This window comes from Myotis davidii, unplaced genomic scaffold (assembly GCF_000327345.1).
Source record: "Myotis davidii unplaced genomic scaffold, ASM32734v1 scaffold401, whole genome shotgun sequence".
Lineage (NCBI taxonomy): Eukaryota > Metazoa > Chordata > Mammalia > Chiroptera > Vespertilionidae > Myotis > Myotis davidii.
Window position 1 is genome coordinate 202,243 of NW_006291020.1, and position 6,844 is coordinate 209,086.

A 6,844-nucleotide genomic window follows, 5' to 3' on the forward strand; every position below is an offset into this window, starting at 1 on the left:
AGGCACTGCCATTGACTGGGAGAGAAAAGAATCCAGAAGGAGCAGGTCTGGGCAGGTGAGCTTGGAGGACATGAGGGAAGAGGAGAGCTTGGTTTTGGACATGTTAAGTTTGAGGTGTGTATTACACATCCAAGTGAAGGTAGCTGGTAAGTAGTTGGATAATGGAATCTAGAATTCCGTATAGAATGTGAGCAGATGATATACTTTGTGAGTCACGAGCATCTGGATGGTATTTAAAGCTATGAGACTGGATGAAATCACCTAACACATGAGTATAGATAAGATCCAAAGATTGAAGTTGGGGACAACTCCTGATGTTTAGAGGTCAGGGAGATGAGAGGGTACCAGCAAAGGAGACTTTAAAGAAGTGTCCAGAGAAACACAAGTGGGTGTGGTCCTGGAAGCCAAAGGAAGGCGCAATTTCTAGGAGGAATGAGTGGTCAATTGAGCCAAAGGCCGAGACGAGATAGTAGGTCAAGATGAGAACTGACATGAAGAAATCCTGAGTGACCTTGACATAAACCTTCATGGTAGAGTGATGGGGTTGAGGCCTGGCTAAAGTTGGTTCAAGAAAGAATATAAGGCAAGACATTTTAAAAAAATCAAACATTTATTCAGCCCATGCATCTGTAGGGACGCTATTTGTGCTGGGCTCAGCTGGGTCATTCTCTTGATCAGGGACTACAGACAATGGTTAGAGAAGTTATGCTGTAAAAAGGAGGAGAGGAATAAGTAGCTGGAGGGGGAAGTGGGTCAAGCTTCTTTCTTGATAAATACGGTATGGTCTGTCCTCAGGTTGCTTTAAACCTATGAAAGGGGACAGACACAGAAGCAGCGGTCATACAGATGTTCACATAAAGACATTCGCTGGGTCCTATGACAATACACTCTAGAATAATGTAAAAACTCTAACTTAATTTAGGGGAAAAAGTACTTTGAAAAGATAAACACTAATACCTCTTGATTTCCATTCAGGGGAAGAAAGAAGAGAATGGCGTTTCAGATAGAAAGAAGAATACAAGTCAGGTCGCGGAAGCCTGGAACAGCTTCATTCATTCATTCATTCAACTCGTATTTATTTGCGCGTAGGAATCGCAAAAAGCTCAGCATTTCTGCTCTAGAACTGGACTGCCTGGGCATGGCACCAAGCTTTGCAAGATTCGTGACCTTGGGCAAATTATGAAGCCACTGTGAATTATTTTTCTTAGCCCTAATTTGGGGATAGAATAGAATCTGTCTTTTAAGGTCACCATGAGGTGAACATATTAGTGTAAGTGAAGTGCTTGTAAGTAAATGCCCAATAAATGCTAGTCCTTCTAATTAGTTGAGCATCTACCTATGAACCAGGAGGTCATGGTTCGATTCCCAGTCAGGGCACATACCCGGATTGTGAGCTCCATACCCAGGGTGGGGCATACAGGATGCAGCTGATCAACGACATCATTGATGTTTCTATCTCTCTCTCTCCCTTCCTCTCTGAAATCAATAAAAATATACCTTTCTTTTTAAAAAAGAGTTTCACCATGATCCAGCAATTCCACTTCTGGGTATTTATACAAAGAAATCCAAAACTCTAATTTGAAAATATTCTGCACTCCTATGTTATTTACAATAGCCAAGATACAGAAGCAGCCGAAACTCGTTTGGCTGAGTGGATAGAGCGTCGGCCTGCGGACTGAAAGGTCCCAGGTTCGATTCCGGTCAAGGGCATGTACCTGGGTTGTGGGCACATCCTCAGTGGGAGATGTGCAGGAGGCAGCTGATCGATGTTTCTCTCTCATCGATGTTTCTAACTCTCTATCTCTCTCCCTTCCTCTCTGTGAAAAATCAATAAAATATATTTAAAAATATATATATACAGAAGCAACCTAGCTTGGCTGGTGTGGTTCAGTGGTTGAGCGTCAACCCATGAACCAAGAAGTCGCTGGTTCGATTCCAGGCCAGGGCACATGCCTGGGCTGCAGGTTCGATCCCATAGGAAGCGTGCAGGATGCAGCTGACTGAGCTGTTTCTCTCTCATCGATGTTTCTATCTCTCTCCTCTCCTCTCTCTCTAAAAATCAATAAAAACATTAAAATAGAAGCAGCCCAAGTGTCTATCGATAGATGATGAATGGATAAAGAAAGTGTGGGACATTTATACAATGGAGTATTACTTTGCTATAAGAAATGAAATTTGCCAATTGCAATAACATGGATGGATCTAGAGGGTATTATGCTGAGTAAATAAGTCAGACAGAGAAAGACAAATACCATATGATTTCAGTTATATGTGGAATCTAAAAAACAAAATAAATGAACAAACAAATGAAACAAATTCATAGGTACAGAGAACAAACAGGGTTGTCAAATGGGAAAGGGGTTGAAGGAGTGGGTGGAAAAAGTGAAGGGATTCAGAAGTACAAATTGGCAGTTACAGAACGGTCACAGGGATTGAAAGCACAGCATAGGGATTATAGTTAACAATATTTTAACAACTATGCATGGTATCAGGTGGGTACTAGACTTATTGGGGGAAAAACTTCATAAGGCATATAAATATCTAATCGCTACGTTGTACGTCTGGAACTAATACAATAGTGTATGTCAACTGTAATTGGAAAATAAATAAAATGTAAAAATCAGGTTTATTAGGGCCACCTATGGAGCACGGTTGGTTGGAAGGGGAAAAGAGTGAAGGCCTGGTTGTATATTCTCGCTCGACACTCATCAGTGGGTGTCAATTTCTTCCTTGATCCTCATTTTGTCCATCTTGGAAGTAGGGTTTAGAAAGCACATCCAAAGGGTTGCTGTGAGAAGTCAATTAAATAATAGAATGAAAGGGGCTAACCCTGTGCATGACACGTAGTAGATATGCAGCAAATATTCGGCTTGATTTTAAAAAGAGACTTATTCCATGGAGGAACAAAGAGCTTGTCCGTTTCCCATCTTTGTGCTCTGAGTCGCCAGGCCTACATCTCCAGAGCTTCCAGAAACATGAGAGAGGCACACAGACTGACCTCTGACCCTCAGAGTCTTGTTCTCACCTCTCTCCTGTCCCCCTCTCCTCACCGGTGTAGCTGTCTGTCCTCCTCTGCCTAGTATCCAGACCCTGATCGCCCCCTAAGGTGCCTGGCATGTCCACGGCTAGGACCATGTCTACAAGGCTGGAATGTGGGGAAGGCAAACTTCTGATGGCCTGGCCTTTCCTTTACCTGCTGTGTGTATCATCAGAGAACTGTTGTTCTGCTATCGACTGCTGACATATTTAGCACCTTTTGCCTCACATTATAATTTCACAACATCTATGTCTTATCTCCCCTAAGAGCTAGCACCTTTCCAGAAGGCACGAACTGGGTGGAAATCTTGGAGTGCCCGCCTCTCCCTGCACAGCTTCTTGCTCCGTCCCTGGCTGTGGAATGAACTGAGTGAAGTTTACTCGTGCTGTGAATGAGTGTGAGTTAGTTCAACAAAGAAAGATGGGAAATCGTTTCTTCTTTTCCAGAGTGGGACACAAAGCTTTCTAGCCGCCTCAGGCTTGCTCAGGCTGAGCAGGCAGGGCCATGACCTGGGGGCGTAGAGTTGTATGCTTGATAATCTGAACAGCAATCCGCTCATTGAGCCTCAGGGTTCCTGTGAAAGTTGATGAAAGAGGCAGGGAGCCTCAGGGCTCAACAACAGTGCAGGCCTCTCCTCCTGACAATGGGTTTGTGCCTCTACAGTGTACACATTTGTGCCTCTAGAGCAGCCGTGGGCAAACTACGGCCCACAGGCCGGATCCGGCCCGTTTGAAATGAATAAAACTAAAAAAAAAAAAAAAGACCGTACCCTTTTATATAATGATGTTTACTTTGAATTTATATTAGTTCACACAAACACTCCATCCATGCTTTTGTTCCGGCCTCCGGTCCAGTTTAAGAACCCATTGTGGCCCTCCAGTCAGAAAGTTTGCCCACCCCTGCAGAGTCTACACGTTAGCTTGAAACGCTCACAGAGAACAAGCCAGTTGGCATGCTCTTCCTCCTGTTCCCTCGGCACATGTTTGTGCTGATGTGAGAACCACAGGACAGATGTGTCTCTGGCCTCTGGGAAGGAAGCCCAAAGGAGCTTCAGGGCTGGAGCGTGAGGGCAGCTGGAGAGGAGAGTCAAAGGCCCGGGCTCGAAGGGGAGGCCAAGGGATGATCCTGCTCAGCTCTCAGGTTTCAGATGCTATTGTTGCTCTGGTGCTGCATGGACACAGGCACCTGAGGCCTGGAGCGGGGGAGTGTGCAGGGCAAACGCGGGGCGCATGTGCGGAGGGGACGGAGGCCGGGCTGCTCAGGCCTGCTGCACTGCTGTCGCCGCCATCTGCTTCCCGCCGGAGGTGCTGGTGGTGATGAGGAGAGGACGTTGGGAGAATGATGTCATCCGGGACAAGGTCACCTGGGAAGGTCGGCGTGGATATGTATGTTGTGCATGTGTGTTTGTGGGTGTGACCCGCTCTTCAATACTCAGCTCCTTCTGCCCACTTCTATGAAACCGCTGCCAGGATTACTACCAGTAGTGCTGCTACTGAGAGTAAAACTGTAATAACAACAGCCAGGCACAGCACTGAGTATATGGCACAGGTGGTTTCTTTTAATCCTCAAAAAAAATAGTTTTATTATTACCCCCATTTCATAGCTGAAGTGATTAAAAGATAAAGAGGTTTTAGTGATCTTCCATGGCTGCATGGTTAATAAGTAAGAGTCAAAGTTTACACTTGGGGAAAGCATTAGGTGTGTTCAAAAATTCTCTCTCTCTCTCTCTCTCTCTCTCTCTCTCTCTCTCTCGTTGTCTCAGTGGCACTCAAGCACAGCTATACAACTTTCTCTGGCCAGTGTAATGGCAGTGGAAGTGTCACCTTTTTATTTTTATTTTAAAAAATATTTTTATTGATTTTAGAGACGAAAGGAGAGGGAGATAGAAACAGCTCTCTGATGAGAGAGAATCATTGATCAGCTGCCTCCTGCACTACCCCTACTGGGGATTGAGCTTGAAACCTGAGCATGTGCCCTGACCAGGAATTGAACTGTGACCTCCTGGTTCATAGGTCGATGATCAACCACTGAGCCACACCGGCCGGTGGAAGGGTCACGTTTGACCAGCAGCTCCAGGAGGCAGATTCTGGGGAAAAGGATGATGGCAAAGTGGAGCAGAGTCCTCAACTGAAATTCAGCGAGTCTCTGAGGTTGTAAGCCGAGGAGAGTCCCATGCTCATTATCACAGCACACAGCCAAGCCCATTTGACGGCGTTGGATCCGGCCGCTCTGACCGAGTGAGGACTCTTAAGCTTCACACTTTGCTGTCTTCCTCAGTTTCTCCAGCTGAGTTAGCTATCTCCCCGAGGGGCTCAGCCAGCGCTCTCAAGTGGCACTGATCACTTTGTATGTCCATTTTTTTCTCCAGTATTAGACTGAGCTCACAGGGCATAGGTCTCTGTTTTTGGCTTCCCAGCATTTAGCGCAGAGCCTGGGATGCAGAAGGTGCTAGAAGCCTGCTCACTGAGAGAACGTAGGGACAGGGCTCTGGGTGACACAGCTTCCCTGAGGACAAAGCTCCAGGTGGCCAAGTCCACCCCTGACCCACACTCTTGTAAGGTGACCAAGGAGGGTAAGTTGTTTCCAGGAACCTCGTCCCCTGGGGACCGTGGCAGGTGGCCTGGCAACTGGGGAGTCTACGCAGCTGGCTGGCAGGATTCATCACAGCCTCTCCAGGCCGCAGCAGTAAGCCAGGCGGCGTGAGGAATTTACCCCACACTGTGGCTCCGCAATGGCACGCATGAGTACTTTACAAACCCATTAAGATGGTTCCGAATTACTTATTTATGGAAAAGTTTTTAAAGATCTGAAGCTTAATCATTTATCCCTCCCAATATTTAGCCTGGATCATTGGTAGATAATTCACTTACTACACATTCTGGAGTGGTTTATGGCAATTCAGCAGGTTGATCTTAGAGGTTTTTTACGTGTCCAGTAGGTGGTGCTATAGCACAACTTTCTGCTCTGCGATCTTCAGGGGGCAGTGCCACTTCGGTCCTGGGAGATGCCCGTGCCTGCTGGTGGGGGTGCAGGTCGCCTGTGTTTGGCCCTGAGGTGCTCTCTCGGCCTCCCCGCGGCCTCTACCGGGTTCCACCCCCAGGGGTCGGAGAAGAGAAGGACCCACAAGCCTGTGGTGCTGCCTCCCCAGTCGTCATGGCCGCTGCGGGGCTGGGCTGCTGAACACATCGCAGGGTTTTGCTGCCAAGAGAGGGAGAGAGGGGACCAGCTTCTCGGGTAGGGATGCGCTTCTGCCCTTTTTACCCTCCAGGTCACATGTGAGGGTCCCCGCCCCTCTCCTCCACCACTTAGTCGCTGGGGCCACCATGGTGTCTGTGCCGCTGTCCCTGACCCAACACCGGCTTCCCCCACTCCTGCCAATGCACCCACCTTCCGTGTGCGGTGCCTTGGGACACCTTTTATTTTTATTATTGATGTGAGAGAGACAGACAGAGAGAGAGAGAGAGAGAGAGAGAGAGAGAGAGAGAGAAGAAGGTGGAAAGGGGACCAAACCCACAACCTTGGTATGTGTCCCCAGTGAGAATCAAGCCTGCGACCTTAAGTGCATAGGACAACACTCAAAGCCACTGAGCCACCCTGGCCGGGAGTCCACGAAAGGTCTTTATGGGCGGTGAGTGTCTAATGTCCTCCTATCTGTGAGGCAGTTGGGCAGAGTATTATCCCTGGTAATGCTTTCCCGACAGAGGATGGGTTTCAGAGAAGGTGCTGTTTATGGCTGATCACTCGGAGGAGGCAGGCCCCAAGCTCTGTCAGTCGGCTCCAAATCCTGGATCCTTTCCTGTGCCCAGT